Genomic DNA, 17,495 nt, shown 5'->3' on the forward strand with positions numbered 1-17,495 from the left:
TGTGGGGCAGCCCCTGGCTGGCTGTGTTTGGAGGTGCTAAAACTTTAGCAGAAATAGGAGGATTCTTAGCTAACCTATTTCCTGTTTCTAAATGGACACTGATAAATTCTTTTCCTGAGCTGGCAAAGACCTAGAGGGTTCCCAGCTGATAGAACTGGGATTCTGAGGTGGTCAGAGTGTTGAATGCGTATCTGGTGACACATGGCTGCAAACTCAGTCATGAAACACGCATGAGGCAGGGTAAATGGAGGACAGGCATTCTGCAATTATCTGCCTATTTTTCTCTCACAAAAGACTGAGAGTGCCCTGTGAGCCAGGCCTAAGACCTTCCCGTCTTGATTTCCAGGGTCTAGGACAGAGTAGATACTCCCTAGGTGCTTGTTACGGGCTGAATTGGGTCCCTCCCAAAATTCGTATGTTGAAGCTCTAACCCCCCCGCCCTCCAGTACCTCAGGATGGGACTATATTAGGGGGCAGCACCTTTAAAGAAGTGATTAAGTTAAAATGAAGCCATACAGGCGAAGCCTAGTCCAATCTGTCCAATGTCCTTATTAAATGAGGAATTTGAACTCACAAAGAGACACCAGAGATGTGTCCACACAGAGAAAAGGCCATGAGTGGACACAGAGAGAAAGAAGGTGGCCATCTGCAAGCCAGGAAGAGGAGCTTCAGGAGAAACCAAGCCTGATGAGAACCTGATCTCAGATTTCCAGCCTCCGGAATGGTGAGACAACAGACTTCTGTTGTTTAAGTATGTTATGGCAGCCCTAGCAAACGAACAGAGTACTTACAGTAAGAGTGATTTAAACATTTCTAAAACAGCTAGGGCATTCAAAGAGCTTTGTGCCGCCCTGTCTCTGACCTGTGCCCTTTGCATCCTTACTGGCCCTACTGCACAGGGCAATTGCCAATAGCAATAGCACCTGCTCTCAACAAGGTATCTCACAGGCATCTCCTCATCCTCACATAAACCCTGCATCGCAGCTGTAATTACCTCCACCTCCCAGATAGGACAACTGAAGCTCAGGGAGAGTGTGTAACCTGCTGAAGGTGATAATAAGCAGCATCTGGCTTTTAAACATAGCCAACTCCTTCCTCAGCAACCAGCAATAATGCTCAGCATGAGTCATTATAAGACAGGACCGGTACCCTGGCATTAGAGTGAGAGAGGGAAGGTACACAGCAGGGCTCATCTGACGCTTGACCTCTTATGCTATGGAAGTCCCATGAGCTCTGTCCCAGTGCCCCGCAGCAGGAGAACCAGGGCCTCGAGGAATCATTCCAGCAGACAAACTCTCACAGAACAGCCTTCTCTGTGTATTCCCTAATATTCTCTTGCCTATAAACATATGTCCACACAAATACGTGTACATGAATGGTTATAGCAGCATTATTCAAAATAGCCCCAAAGTGGAAACAACCCAACGTCAATCAGCAGATGAATGGAACATGACATGGTACACCCATTTAATGGAATATTACTTGGCAATAGAAAGGAATGGAGTATTGATACATATTATGACATGAATGAAGCATGAAACATGTTAAATAAAAGAGGCCAGACATAAAAGATGACATATTTATGATTCTATATGGATGTTGTTTTTAGATTTTCCTTAGGATCCTATCCATATCCCACTTAATTCTCCCCGCAAGCCAGACTTGGGCTGCCCCTTTAAGCTCTGCTGGGTAAGAAGGAACGTTCAGACAATGATAATTCCTTAGATGAGTTTATATTAATGTATAATGTATCTCATTTCATTTCCACAACAATGTTCTAAGAGTAATAAATCCCTAGTTAGCAGAGGCAGGGGCAGAGACTTGGCTTGAGTAGCTGGTGAATGGCAAAGCTGGGACCCCATCTGAGGCTTTCTAGCTCAAAGCTCATCACCTTTTCCTTTTTGCCAGGGACTCCCAGGTTGTCAGCACTTCCTGCAGTTGTAGAGAGAAAAGCAGGTATCTCCTCTTCACCTTATATTTAGGACTGGCTCTAATCAGATCCAACATTCTGCTAAAGGGTCTGATATCTTCATGCCTTTGGTAGCCAGGTATTCTCCAGAAGCCCTAGTTCAATGGAGTCAAGTGAGATAAGACATCCAAACAAGCTCAGGGCCCTTACAACTGTCTTCCTGCCAATGACTAGCCTCAGGTACCTATAAACATCTCACTGGCTCCAGCCCAGAGTCTCTAGGATACTTTCTAGGAATAGTTTCCAATGAACTCACTTGCTTTCTCTGGGACACCCCAGTTTCATCTGTTGCCTCTTTCATGAGAGTCCCTGGGAAGAATCAGGCCTTTTGTGCTTCACCTTTCCTGTCTTTGAAACTGGGCTGCCAGGAAGATAGGAGCTGCCATCTTGGTACCGTGGATTAACCACAGGACTAAAGTCATACACTAGGAGTGGCAGAGCGGGAAGTCAGAAGGGGCCTGGTTCCTCATAGAATTCGCAGACAGCCCTGGATTATCTATCTCTTAACTTCTTGAAAGAGAAAAATAAACCTCCTAGTTTGTTCAGGAGGTTGCTTTTTCATACTTTTGTTACTCAAGCTTAATGCTCTTCCTCCCTGTTACAAGACCATCAAGGAGCATATAGAAGGTCTAAAAGTCCATGGTGGTCTACAAAGGATAAGATGTTAGTGACTGTTTTATTAGTAAAATGCCATTCTTGCAACGTGTTCAATGTTCCTAGTAAGAACGATCACGTTTAGTTCCTACCACTGCTTCAGATTGTGCCACGTGCTTTGTGCACACTGTCTTATTTAATCCTTCCGGGTGAGTACTATAATCTCTAAGAATAGGAACCCAAAATTCAGAGAAGTTAAATAACGTGGCCAAGGTCACACAGGAAGCAACAGCCAGGAACCTTAAATAGGTCTGTATGACCACAACACTAGGGCATTTTTCAGCACATGATACTATATGTTGCTTAAAGTACCATGTGATACAGCCAACACCAGACACGTAGGGAAATGCCCTGGAGTGCCAAAAGATGGAAGATAATGCGAGAGTAGCTGGGAGGAGCAGCAGCAGTAATGAACAGCTGCTCCATCACCCTTGGGCATCTCAGCCTTGAGCCTCATCCCTCCTGTGGCCACACTGAAGCCATGAGTGGCCTGGCACTATTCCTTTCCGGACTCCTTCTCTGAATCTTCTCTCCCTACTAGATGGCTTGATAATATTTTATACTCTTCCCAAGCTCCATATTGTACTTTGACATAAAGTAAATGAGACAGGAATACATAACACATTCTATTTTTAAGTGATTTTAGTTGAATAAATATCCAGTTTTTTATGAAAATGACTAACATTGTGGGAAAATAAAATTCTTTTCATCAAACCTACATGCTTCTCTTACAAATCCTGCACAACCTCCCTCAGCACCACCTACTCTTTTTTTCCCTTAGGACCCACTGGGCATGTCACCCTAAACATTTCCTTATGTCAGCCCATTTGGTGGCCCCAGAACCATTTCTAGAAGCTCCAATCTAAAGCATTTAAGTTGCAAGCCCTTATCTCTAATTCTGCAGAAATTTTATTGCAATGGAACAGTTTCCATGTTGACCAGACTATAAAGCAACAGTTTTATATATGAATATTTTCTGTACCATTATTAAAAATGGATCAAGAACATGCATCCCTGTGAATAATGCTTTTGCTAAGAAATATCCTTTTTAGAGTGGATTAGTGGATTAAAAACCTTTCAAATTGATAATGCCAAGGAATACATGCAGCAAAATCTTATTTTTATGTTATTTTTTACAGAAATTACTTATTTCAGGGATTGAGGTTATCCTGAGTTTCAAATCCATTCAACACCTAAATAGTGATACTTCCATAGCCTCAATTCAGCCAGTTAGATTTATTTCTAAGTGCTGTCCTTCAGTTTCATCCCAATTAAGTTTTTAACGTCTCATGAGAAAGATGAAACTCTCATCTTGGCTCCTCAAAAACTGTTACCAGTACATATGCCTAAAAATGGCAGACACCAGAAACTGCATTCTAAATGTGGAATGTTATGGGGAAAGATGCGTGAAAAGATGTGTCTATTACGCTGGGAACTACAAAACCCTTTCCCTTTAAAGCGCCAAATGCATGAGTTGGAAACTCTGATGTAAAATTATGACGTCAAAGTCAATAAGGATAGAAGAAAAAAAAAATACTTTTCAATTTTTGGCCCCTCTTTCATTTCCTCTTTGTGACCGAACATTGGAAACAGCTAGTTTTTACCCAATACCTACAGCCTCTGCCCGAAGACATCTATCTTTAGGTTTTAGATGAAATTACTCTACTTAAATTCTGAATCACAAAACCAATCAAGTGTCATAGTTTTCTTTGGATACATTTGAAATGATCAAATATCCCTTATTTCCGAAATTTGTCTCTTTTCAGGTGCTCTTCATCTCCCTATGGTCTTTCTCAATTTCTCTTTTTAATAATAAAACTTTCCTGAGAAGAAAAGAGAGAAAAAAAACAAACAGCAAAAAAGAATTCACTGCTGGTATTTGGTCATGTGATAGTATTAGCTATATTGAGCTTAGGTTTTATATGTATTATCTCATTTAAGACCCACATAATGCTTTAAGGTTGATACCATGTCCTCATTCTACACCTAAGTGAAACTTTATGACGCATGGTTTCAACGAAGTCAGTCTTTTTGCAGAAGGTAGGGCAGGAGCTGGAAATGTGGGCAGTGGGAGAAACTAGTTCTTTCTGGAAAGAGGTTTTAGGATGAGTAGTTTGCCTGAGGCTATAAAGTTAGTGCACAGTTGGGATTCCAACATAAATCGGCCTGACACCAAAGTTCCTGTCCCTGAAGCCCTGGAAACAAAACAGGGCCAATATGTAGAAAGTGAAAAGGTTAAAAGATTAAAAGAAAAGGTGAGAAGAATGACATCTCCTTTGCAATATAGATCCACGATGAATGTCAACTAAGAGTGAGACTCAGAGCATTCTGTCTTTGATATTCCAACATATCATGAGATCAGCATAGAGTGAAGTTGGATATTTCAATGGTTCCAAAATCTCCCAATTTATCAAGCTTCTAATATACTTACGTAAATTGATATCTTTATGGAAAAGACCAAATGTGAATAGTTGCCTATAGTGATGGAAAGTATAAAAAACAAATGTAAAATAAAGAAATAAATACAAAACCATAAGTAAAACAAAAAGACAACCTACGGAATGGGAAGAAATTTTTGCAAATGAAACCGACAAAGGCTTCGTCTCCAGAATATATAAGCAGCTCATACAACTTATTAAGAAACAACCAAACAACCCAATCCAAAGATGGGCAAAAGACCTAAACAAGCAATTCTCCAAAGAAGACATACAAATGATCAATAAGTACATGAAAAAATGCTCAATATCACTAATTATCAGAGAAATGCAAATCAAAACTACAATGAGGTATCACCTCACACCAGTCAGAATGGCCATCGTTCAAAAGTCCACAAGTGACAAATGCTGGAGAGGCTGTGGAGAAAGGGGAACCCTCCTACACTGCTGGTGGGAATGCAGTTTGGTGCAGCCACTATGGAAAACAGTGTGGAGATTCCTCAAAAGACTAGGAACAGACTTATATGACCCAGGAATCCCGCTTCTGGGCTTATATCCAGAAGGAACCCTACTTCAGGATGACTACTGCACCCCAATGTTCATAGCAGCACTATTTACAATAGCCAAGACATGGAAACAGCCAAATGTCCATCAACGGATGAGTGGATAAAGAAGAAGTGGTATATTTATACAATGGAATACTATTCAGCCATAAAAACTGACAACATAACGCCATTTGCAGCAACATGGATGATCCTGGAGAATGTCATTCTAAGTGAAGTAAGCCAGAAAGAGAAAGAAAAATACCATATGAGATCACTCATATGTGGAATCTAAAAAACAAAAACAAAAAAACAAAGCATAATACAAAACAGAAATAGACTCATAGACATAGAATACAAACATGTGGTTGCCCAGGGGGTGGAGGGTGGGAAGGGATAGACGGGATTTTAAATTGTAGAATAGATAAACAAGATTATACTGTAAAGCACAGGGAAATATACACAAGATCTTATAGTAGCTCACAGAGAAAAAAATGTGACAATGAATATATATATGTTCATGTATAACTGAAAAATTGTGCTGAACACTGGAATTTGACACAACATTGTAAAATGATTATAAATCAATAAAAAATGTTAAAAAAAAAATCCAAGCCTTGTTAACAAGACTTACAAGTCCACACCCTCTAGCCTCACTCTTCCTCCCCTCCTATTCCTCATTCAAACTCTAGCTTCAGCTATACTCAGTCATTCCAGTTCCTTTTTTAAAAACATTTTTTTATTGAGTTACAGTCATTTTACAATGTTGTGTCAAATTCCAGTGAAGAGCACAATTTTTTCCAATTCCTGAGGGCTCTACCCTTCTCATCACCTTTAGGCTGCTGCTCACTTTATGTTTTATGCCTAAATCACTCTTCTTTCTGAGCCTCTCCTCATCCTTACTCTCCTTTCAGGAAAGACTCGTATTCATTGTTCAAGTCACACATTACATATCCTTTGGATGCATTCAGTGACACCACTGCATCGTGTTCCCACCTCCCATCTCCAGCCTAAGTTATAGGCCCTATAAGTGTTCAAATAGCAAAGAGTGCCTCTCTCTAACATTACCATTAGACTGTCTGTTTGTGTGGCTGAACAGTTTTCCTCCACCCCCAACACACACTCACACACATACACACATACATGCTGTAAATCTTGAGGGCTGTAACCAAGACTGTCTTCTTTATAGTTGTATTTCCAAATATTATTATTGTATCTGGCACATAATCCATTCTAAAGGAATATTTGTTGGACAAATGAGATTAATAAATATTTACATATTTACCTCTAATTTAAAAATATTTTATTGTTACATGGATACGCTAATCCATATGGATTTACTTTGGTAATGCAGAATCCCTTTCCCATTGATAAGATTTTTCATTTGTCACATATAAAATTCTTATTATATTCTAGAATGTGTTTCATGGCTGTCTGTTCTGTTCCAGAAATCTGCCTTTAGTTTCTTGCAATAGATACAATCTATTTTAGTTATTATCTTTTTATAACACATTTTAATATGTGATGCAAGCACCCCTCATTAATTTCCCTTGTAGAAATCCTATCAGCTATTCTCACTTATTCATTTCTTTAAGATAAACTTTAAAATTATTTTCTCTGGTTTCAAAACAAATATTCTAATGGAATTTGACGGGGATTGCATGAATCCTATCAAATGGTTTTGGAAGAGCTGACATTTATGACATTCAGTCTGTCCATCCAAGTATAGTATTCAAAGAAACCTTTACTCAACAAAGTCTTTACATCTTGCAGTAAATTTTGGTGATTTTCTTAATCTAGGTCCTGCATTTTTCTTGTGGAAATTTTGTTTCTGGATGTTTTACATCTCTCTTTGCTACTGTGAAAGAAATAGTAATATATGTCATATTATGTTATTATACATATATATGTACAAGTCAGTAAGAATCCTGAATTTTCTTTTTATTTGCTGGTGCTGTGAGCTAAGGATAATCATACATGTTACACCTGGTTCAAGTAGAGGTCATAAGTAAAGCCAAGTCTATCTGGATGCCAGCCTCTTACAGTTTTCTCTATACGGATTCCTTTCAAATGTTTTTCTCATGACAAAAGAGAGAACACTAGGAAGGAGCAGGGAAGAGGGTAAGGTGGTAAGGGGTTGCAGTTTTCTGCAAACTATTCTAAATTAGCTCTCGATGCAGATGTGCACTGTGCTTATCCTGTGGCTTCTGTGCATTTTGGGGAGCACCACCAGTGTCCTGGCATGTGTATATTCTAGTTAAGCAAGCATGGTCTAGGGAGTTCATGTGTTTCTCCCAGAAGTTTCCATACAAAGGAGACAATCACATTTTAGGCCAGGGAAACTTGGGTGTAGAAAAACAGAAAAAATTATTTAGGTGCTTAGGGCTCTCAAGTATACAATTACAATGAGTATCCAGTTGTCATTTAATAGATAGCTATAAAAAGCACTCTTCCAATTAATAATCACAATGAAAGGATGACTCATATCCTTAAAAAGTTTAGCAACTAACATAAAATGCAAATCTAATCAATGCAGCTGTCATTTGATAAAGCATCCATTTGAGGAAAGGCCTTTCCCAGATTCTAAAATGACATGGATTTTTACGATGGTAAACTAGAAATACTTCAGAAATACATCTGATAAAGACTTGTGCTTCAAAAGTGAACTTCGAGCAACTGCAGACAAGTACACAGTAATTAATCCATAAAACCCTTATTTCAAAGTTCTTAGCAAGAGAAAAGGGAAAATGGTCAACAAATAACCTAGAAGCAGTAATGTCAGAAGACAAGCTGTGTGGGACCAACAGAGATTTCCCCGGGACTGTTGGCCAAGGATTCTATTACCCCCACTTTAAAGAATGCATGGAGTTAACGCCCGAATCATAGGGACGCTATCAGTTAAATCATGTTTGTTTAAGTTGACTGCTTAGTGAATTATATGCAGTTCATTCCACAATCTGAGTTCAGCCATTCAAAACATCTCCTCTTTGTCTTGTTTACAAAGTCCCCAGAGAAATGAATCTCTCGGCTATTTCAGTCAAAATTCCAGTGATTGGAAAAGACAGCCAGGTAAGCAGCACCTACCTATAGACTAGGCGCCGAGTTAAGGATGCCCCTGACTGAGTGCATCACAACCTACAAGCTACACACACGTACCACACTGTCTTCCTCCACAGGGGCTGACCGCTCCTGAGCTGAAATCCCAGGACTATAATAATTAACAAGACTGACCCCACAAACCGCAAATTTAAAATGTCTCTCATCATGTCATAGTCATGCCATACTAACTGTAGTAACGTTCTCAGACATTACTGGATGAGCAAATTCTTATTTCCAGATCATTTCTAGTTCTTTTATAAAGCCAGAGGAAAATTCATTCACTGCTACCACATATTTTATGTGACAGAAATTTGAAAAATCATTGAGAAAATTCAGTAAGATAAAAATCAAATGATCTGAATTCTGATTCTGTTAACCATGCTCCTGGCAAGTTGCTTAACATTTATATGCTGTATCGTCCTTATCCAGAAAACTCATGAGTTAGACTAGATAAGCCTGTGCTCCATTCCAACTGAAAAGTTATGTTAATTGGTTCTAAAATTTACATGAAGCTAAAATTTTAATAAAAATTCTAGCTTTTTATCTGCATTCTCTGCCTAACCTGACATTTAGAATCAACCAAAAGTTTTACTAAAAATTTTACTGATGTCATATCTCAGTTTTCTCAAATTGATTTTCCCAGAGCTATATACTTGAGTACAGCAAATATCAAAAAGAACATATCTGCATTCTAAACTATGGAAGAGAAAGGCAGTTTTAAATCTGATCACATTTCATGACAAGTAAAATTATAAACTTCTGATTACTATAAATGTTTGAAAGCCACGGTATTATAAGATTCTTCAGTAACCTCTGGGAAACTGAGCTCTAAACTCCGAAGGCATGTGACCTATTCAGCAATGGGAAGCAATGAAAGCTCTAGAATTTAAGGAAGAGCCAGGTATGCTGTGGTTAATGCCCTTACAGAGGACAGAGAGCAGCTCGTTGCAAACTGTGAATCGCCCCTGGGTTCGATTCCCACAGCTCTGCATCACAGGTAGAAATGGTGGAGCGAAACACACAGGTCAGACAAGTCAGCTTAGCTTTGAATTATAAAGGAAAGCCTGGTTAAAATAACTTTCCTATTCTTATCAAAGGGCTTCCAAAACTGGTTTTTCAGGGCTAGAATATGAAGAGAGGCTGAAAAGTGCCCCTATATAAGATTAATTAGGTTAGAACTCAGACTATAACATAGAGAAGATGGCCAAATGCACAGGAATCCCTGTGGGAAACTGCACACCCCCAGTTAACCCCACCCTGCTTTATTCCTCGGTACATTCATGCAAGAAATGTAATTTTCTTATTTGGGGAAGATAGGGTGCACACAGACCAGTGGCTTGCAATGTTTTCAGCTATCAAGAAATACGAATATAACTTCTTATCTATAAAACAATGAGTTCACTATTTTAGTAAATGCATTCATCTGTGAAAACAGGGAGTTCCTTTTAAAAAAAAAAGTTTTATAATCACTCAAGAAAAAAGGCCAGTGGATGCTGGTCCCTTGTCTTAAAGAATTACTATCTTTATGTGTGACAGGATTCACCAGCTGACAGATCCCACAAGGAAACTCATATCTCTGCTGCCCGGAAATGCGTAAAATTGTGAAGTTAAAAGCAATGCCATCTAAAACCACAACAAGGAGCAGCAGAGCTGTGGAGAAGAATAGCTTGTTAAAATTTAACTGGAAAAAAGACAAAGTGAGGAATCATTTGCAAAGAAAACGGGGGAAGTTATGCAAGTAAAGCCGATGAATTTATGTTTGCAAATATAATTCAACTTACCTCTCTTGAGCAGAAACCCAGGACTTTTTGTCTAAACAGCCAGCAGTGATTCCCCAGGTGGATCTGGCTGAGACTAATGGGCACCTGGAGTTTACTGAGTGCAGTTTCCACCTCCACCTGCCTGTGCTAATGAACAGATCAGAGGCTTCTCCCTCAGTGGCTGAGTCACTCAGGGAAGGGGTGGGTGGTGTGAAAGAGGGTGTCACCTTGTATAAATACCAATTCAATTAAAACAGCTCACTTAGAGACCTGCTGTCTTTGTTTGGCAAATTCTTCGTATAATTTATGGCCTTGTTAGACCAAAAATATGTAGTCCTGTTATCACTCTTTCAATTAATATCAACAATTTGCACAACTCTGTCACTGACAAGGTGCCACGGTGTCCAACCTATTTTGGATTCTCTTTAAAAAAAAACAAACAGTAAAACAAAAAACTTAAGGCAGGAGGAATCTCTGTCTGCCCAAGGTGCCTGGAAGGCTGGGGCACAGATACACACTCAGGAAATGCACTGCTAGGAGGAATTAAGATCCTTTAGGAGAGGAAAGTCCTCTGGAACCCCGAGATCAGGAAATATGAGTGGAATCTATTACACAAATTCTACACATGGAATTTTGGTAAAACCATCAAAGGAAAAATACATCCCAAAAGATAAGAACTCTGATCCTTTTATGATTTCACCACATATGAAAATGTGAAAAAGATGCTAGAAACTTCTTTCACATCTGAGGGCAGCAATAGACTCCAGTGTCAACACCTGCTTCTGAGAAGGAAGGAACAGTGCAGATGGGAGCTCCTATTACAGGTTCTGCAAGTGCACCTTCCTAAACAGCCAGGGAGACTTTAAAGAAGCTTAGCAAATCTGGAACAATTGCTAAGAGCAGCTAGTCATTAGAATTTCCTCATCTTTATTCATCTGTTACACCAATAATTATCCAAACCCTCCCAGTTTCAAGACAGCTCCTGAAAATCACAGTCCAGCTGAGCTATAGTCACAATAGTGACTTAAGAAGATATAGAAACGTTCAGATTGAAAGGCACAGACAATTGCAGTAAACAGTCATTATGAACGGGGACAGCCCTTCCTTAATGTGCCCTTATTCTGGGCTGAGGAATTTGCAAATTTAAAATGAAAAATTTTCTTTAAAAGTTATATATATATACACATACATGTACAAATATTCATGTTTATTCACCCTTTCATAGAATTTTGTATGTGCAAAATACTGTAGAAATGTTTAAAATTTCTGTGATATCCATATATGTTGGTTGGATTGAGGTTGGATATTAATACTGCTATTGAGAAAGTTAAAAAACCAAGATGTGACTTGACTCAACTCAAACAGTAAATAAATTAGAAGTATATTTAGTATCAGCATTTATTTAGCCAAAGGAAGGGCTAAAACACTTTCAGAGCCAACTTGTAGGGGCAAATAGTAACTTATTAAATGCTTAAATGTATGTTTTTAGCCTTCATAAAATATAGAACAAGAAAAATTTTTTTTTACTTTGCAATGAAATAAAATTTACTGACCAAGGGACACTTAAGGCTTTGAGCTTCCAAGCATTTCTCCATGTAATTGAGGGTTTCTCTTATTTTACATACCAGGAACCCTTACATTTAAGCCACATCAGTATCTTTCCACTTAGTACAAAATTTTTGACCCAAAAAAGAGCTAACTCTAAACACAGGCAAAATTCAAACTGCCTCATTGCTGAGACATTCAGCCAAAAGACTGCTGAAAATTAAGAATCTCAAAGTTCGAAGAGGTCAATCAAGTATGTGCACGGAGTGGAGGTGGCCGAATAGGTTTGGCCTTGAACTGGGAAGCCCTGGGCATACTGAGAATAACTTGGCTTCGCCACACCTATTTCACTGTGAGGGTCAGAGTTCTTGAGGTCTCTATAGAAGGTAAGCTCCTAGGCTGGGACGACAAATGTTTTGTCTCGGGTGCCAGTGCCAATTGCTCTGCACTGGCTCATTTGATGTGGTTTGTAAAGCCACTATGAACTCCCACAGGAGAGTGCCGTGATTGACTAGCAGAGTCTGCCACAGAGCTCAGATGGGGGAGGGGGCATGCTGACCCTACCTCCCAAAGTAGGACGGTGCTTTTTCTATGTTTTGTATTCAGTGTAACAACCAGCCAAAACAAGTGCTTATTTATTACTACATAATAATGAAAATAGCAAATACATAGCACTGTTCATGTGCCAGGCATTCTAAGCACTTTTTATACTTTCATTTAATAATTGTTATGCAATGATTGTTCACCGCCTGCTATGGTCCGAATGTTTGTCCTAACCTACAAAGATGATGGTGTTGGGAAGTGGAGCCTCTGGGAGGTGTTTAGGTCATGAGGGTGGAACCTTCATGAATGGGGTCATTGTTCTTATAAAAGAGGACCCCCCCCCCCGATTTTTCTAGCCCCTTCCACCACATAAGGACACAGTGCGAAGATGCAGGCTATGAACCAGGAAGAGGAGCCTCACTCAGCCATGCTGGAACCCTGATCTCAGACTTCCTAGCCTCCAGAACCAGGAGAATCAAAGTTCTGTTGTTTATAAGCTGCTCAGTCTTGGTATTTTGTTATAAGAGCCTGAACAGACCTCCTCATCCCAGAGAGACTGAAAAAGTGATGCTGAAAATGCAAAATATACCAACAGGACAAATCAGCATCTCAAGGCTTGCTAATCTGTTACGAAAAGACTTTGGGGGGTTGAAAGAAGGCTCTCTGTTTTCCTCCCAGATGGAGAAAATAAATGTTATGTACATGTTAAAACAAAAGTGATATCATTAGGGTGGTAATTACAGAGCCAATTTCTCTTTGGCTGGGAGTAGACAGATGCCAGAATTAATGAATTACTGCCAGTGTTGCAAGAGCTAGTGCATTGCTTAATACACTGTGATGGTGCCAGCATGAGGCAGACCCATGGTGAGCGTAACAGAGACCCCACGGGAGCCTGGGTTCCATCATCTGTGCAGACCCACTATTCACTGTGGGCAAATCACTGCACCCTCAGGTCCATGTCTTTCCTGGTGCCGTGAGACTGATGTGATCAGTCTCTTTACCACCTGGACAGGTTGCTATGATATCAGGCTAATTTAATCAAGACTCTACACCTTCGCTCCACAGACAACTTCGGGAGGAACCAGGAGGGCTCAGCCCTGAGTTCCTGAGGCTTTCTGACTCTTCTTTGTGCTCCAAATAAGCAATGACCCTTGCCCAAAGTAACCAGCAGAGATTAGGCAAGGTTGATGATAATCATAACGATGACAACAAAAGAAACAGTGACAACAGCAACAACATAGTTTAACTATGTGCCAGTCATTGCTACGTGCTCTACATGTATTATTTAATTTGATCCTCACAAAAACCCTACACTGTAGGAATTACAGGAACTGTTTTGATGTCATAGAGAGTAAAAAACAAAAATCTAAGATCACACACTTGGGAATTAGGTGTGTCCAGAATTCCAATCTAGGCAGGCTGACTGCAGAGCCCACATTCTTGGGTATGAAGTTCCACTGTGTCTTCAAAGTACCAGAAAGGAGATGGGCACTTTAACCAAGACACTGTGGCTGGACTACAGGGTGAGCCAAATTTACAGCAGGTCTGAGCCCTGAATAGTAGGCGGCAGAAAAGTACAGTGACTTTTAGCAGGAAATATGTCATATACACATGTATGTATGCACTTGTATCACTCTTGGCATCAAAAATGATAAACCACACCCCGTGTGTGTTAGCTCAATATAACAGACAGGAGAATGGCTAAGAGCTGCTTCAGTATTTAGGTCCTTTAATGATACTGGAAATCTAACTCACCAGTTTTATTTTCTTTTTTCCTTTTAAATAGATTATTTTTAAAGCAGTTTTAGGTTCACAGCAAAATTGAGAGAAAGGTACAGATAATCCCATATCGACCTACCCCCACATGCTTAGCCTCCCCTATTTTTAATATTTCCCCACCAGAGGGGTATATTTGTTACACTTGATGAACGCATACTGGCAATCATCACATCATCATTCAAAGTCTGTAAGTTACATTAGGACATCACTCTTGATGCTGTACATTTTATGGATTTTGATGAATAAATAATAAAATGTATCCACCATTATAGTATCATACAGAATAGTTTCACTGCCCTTAAAATCCTCTGTGCTCAACCTACTCATCTCTCCTTCCACCATAACCCCTGGAAACCCCTGACCCTTTTACTGTCTACATAGTTTTGCCTTTTAAAAAATGTCATATAGTTGGAATCAGACAGTATACGGCCTTTTCAGATTGGCTTCTTTCATTTAATAATATGCATTTAAAGTTCCTCCATGTCTTTGCATTACTTGATAGCTCATTTCTTTGTTATGCTGAATAATGTTCCATTGTCTGGAGGTACCACAGTTTATTTAGCCATTAGGACTATTATTAGTCCTAATAAAGGGCATCTTGGTTGCTCCCAAGGTTTGGCAATTATGAATAAAGTTGCTATAACTGCATATGTATGCAGTTTTCTTCTTAAAAAATTATTTACACAATATTTTGAACCAGCCATATCTTAACATTTTTCAGAAATTAAAAGTGTAAAAACGAATACAATGTAAAGTCTTTCTTTCCCTCCAAACCTCGATCTCCATAAAAACACAGTTATTAGTTTCTTCTGGGTCCTTCCAGAGAGATTTATACACATGCAAACAAATGTAACATACAGAAATCTCCTCCATTTTTAAACAAATGTTTTCATGTTACATTGTTCTGAATTTTTTTCCTTTAACATTAAAATGCTGACGATCTTTCCATATTATGTTTTTCTCAGCTGCTTGGCCTTCCACTGTATGGACATTCCATAATCTGTTTCATCCATCCATATTAATGGACATTTCTACCCTTTCAAACAATGCTGTAGTGAATAACACTGTACATAAACATTTGCACATGTGTGTATATATCTTTCAGGTAAATTCTTAGAATGTAATTGCTGGATTCAAAGATTTATATATTTTAACCTTGGTAGACAGGTATTACCAAATTGCCTTCTGTAAGGGATTTACCAATTTCTCTCTCTTATTCTCATTTGTCTTCTTCAGTCATTTGTTCATTTAACAAATATTAAGTACCTAATATGCTTCTAGTACTGTTTCAGTCCCAAGGGACAGAAAAATTAATGAGACCCGATGATTGGTCTCCAGGGATTCACCATGTTTGGGGAGACAGATGTTAAATTAAATAGCTACAATACACCAGGATAAAGTAAGGGTGTCACTAGTGCAGAATCTAAAGAATTCCACCTGGATCTGGGAGAGGATGTTGACCCTGAATTTTGAAGTTTGAGTGGACAATGATTAGATGGTCAAGAGGTAGAAGAACCATCCATCCATCCAATCTGCTTTCTTAGATTTTCTTCTCAACATCTTCCAGATTTCTGCTTATGAATATAGCTTAGAGTCTGGCAATCTGAGACATGGCTGGTCCAATTAATGAGAGAAGTAGAAGCAGAGATTTAATTGGGTAAACAGGACTTGCCGCCAAACTCTCCTTTATAGTGCCAAGGTTGAGAAACTCTAATGGAAATGTTTGCTCCTTTCCTCCTCATTGCTGTACTCACTAGAACCAGCATTTTTTTCAGCCCGGTGATACCAGTTCCTCATGGCCAAGAGTGAGATTTGGAGCAGACTTTCTTTTATCATTTTATCAAAGTATCAGAGATCAGCAGAGAGTAGTTGGATATTTTAACTACTCCAAAATCTTCCAATAATTTATCAAGCTTCTAATATACTTATGACACTTGATATCTTAATGGAAAAAGTCTTACTTTAAAAGACAGATAGGTATTTCGTAATTTCTTCATTTTGTATTTCCATCATTCTTTCTAATTTTCTTCAACTCACAGTCAATACTTTATAGCAGTCTCTCCATGGCCAAATATTACATGGTACTACATTTCAAGTAACCCCTTACGATCAGCAACCAGGCCTGTATACTTAGCTTTATTCTAAACATGTAGCGCAGTTCTGACTCATAGTAGCACTCAGTAATTGTTGACTGAATGAAGAAACAATGATCATAAACAATAAGTTTTCACATACAAGGGGTATTCACCGTTTGCCAAAAATCTGGTTTATTGGTTTTACAAATCTGATTCTCTTACCAGATTTTTCTATCTCCGACTGAACTAGAGACCATAGACAATACTAGGCTGAACCAAAGGCTGTAATGTTAGCCCTTCAATTCACCTGCAGGTTACAACACTCACTGGTCTCTTAAAAGAAGAAATAAAGATTTCTCTGCATTTTATAGAGATTGCTCAAATAATAATTACCATAGCTGAACATATTGCCCAAGGTTGAAATCTCCGTTGTCAGTGCCTCCTCCCTCTCTCTCTCCATTACACACCCCTCAACCAATTAAATGGTCATGGCCCATCACTGTCAAGTCAAATTCAGTCCAATCTTTCTGTTCCACTTGACTCCCATTGCCCCTGCTTTGATTGGGAACCTCATCATCTTGAGGGAACACTACTTCCATCATCTGCCTACTGGCCTCTTCCTTGTTCATATATGTCCCCTGCTGAGTCAGTCAGGATCTTTCAGGCTGTAAAGATCAGAGACAAGCTCTGGAAGCCTCAGTAAATGGGAGCATACTAACAGTTCAACAGAGAAGAGTCACAGTACCCAAAATGATGTTACTTAGAAATCTACAGTTTAAAGAGGCAGTGTAGCAACCACCTTAAGGTGAAAGTAAGCATCACGGCCAAAGCTGTCTCAGCAAAGACTCAGAAAAGCCACCTGCAAGCTCCATTTATCCTCTCTCTGGAAGGGTCTCTGCAGGATACACTTTCTCTCCCAGGCCAAGAACCGCTGGCTTGTGAACCAATCTCCCAAATGGAATCTCAGCTGGAATTTCTTACACCTTGCTGGTCATGTAGGTGTATTCCTGCTATGTCAGGATCAGGGTTTCTGGGGTCTCACTCAGTACAAACCGTCTGTCTCATCGTTATCAATAAACAATGCTGACTAGCTG

The 17,495-nt window shown here is 39.3% G+C and overlaps 1 protein-coding gene across 3 annotated transcripts in view; it reads right to left on the reverse strand.

Annotated features, from left to right (window-relative positions):
* The window catches only part of SCEL (sciellin), a 174,427-nt gene that overhangs the window by 87,863 nt on the left and 69,069 nt on the right, over positions 1-17,495 (reverse strand). The window contains exon 1 of one of the 3 annotated variants that reach the window (XM_014557589.2): positions 10,481-10,635. The exons of 1 other annotated variant lie outside the window; for it this stretch is intronic. The gene's annotated coding sequence lies outside the window, so the exon portion shown is untranslated. Of the gene's footprint in view, positions 1-10,480; positions 10,636-17,495 lie in introns of those variants that run through there. One more of the 3 variants, XM_032496855.1, reaches the window with a different exon arrangement.

The sequence above is a fragment of the Camelus ferus genome, chromosome 14, assembly GCF_009834535.1.
Source record: "Camelus ferus isolate YT-003-E chromosome 14, BCGSAC_Cfer_1.0, whole genome shotgun sequence".
Taxonomy (NCBI): domain Eukaryota; kingdom Metazoa; phylum Chordata; class Mammalia; order Artiodactyla; family Camelidae; genus Camelus; species Camelus ferus.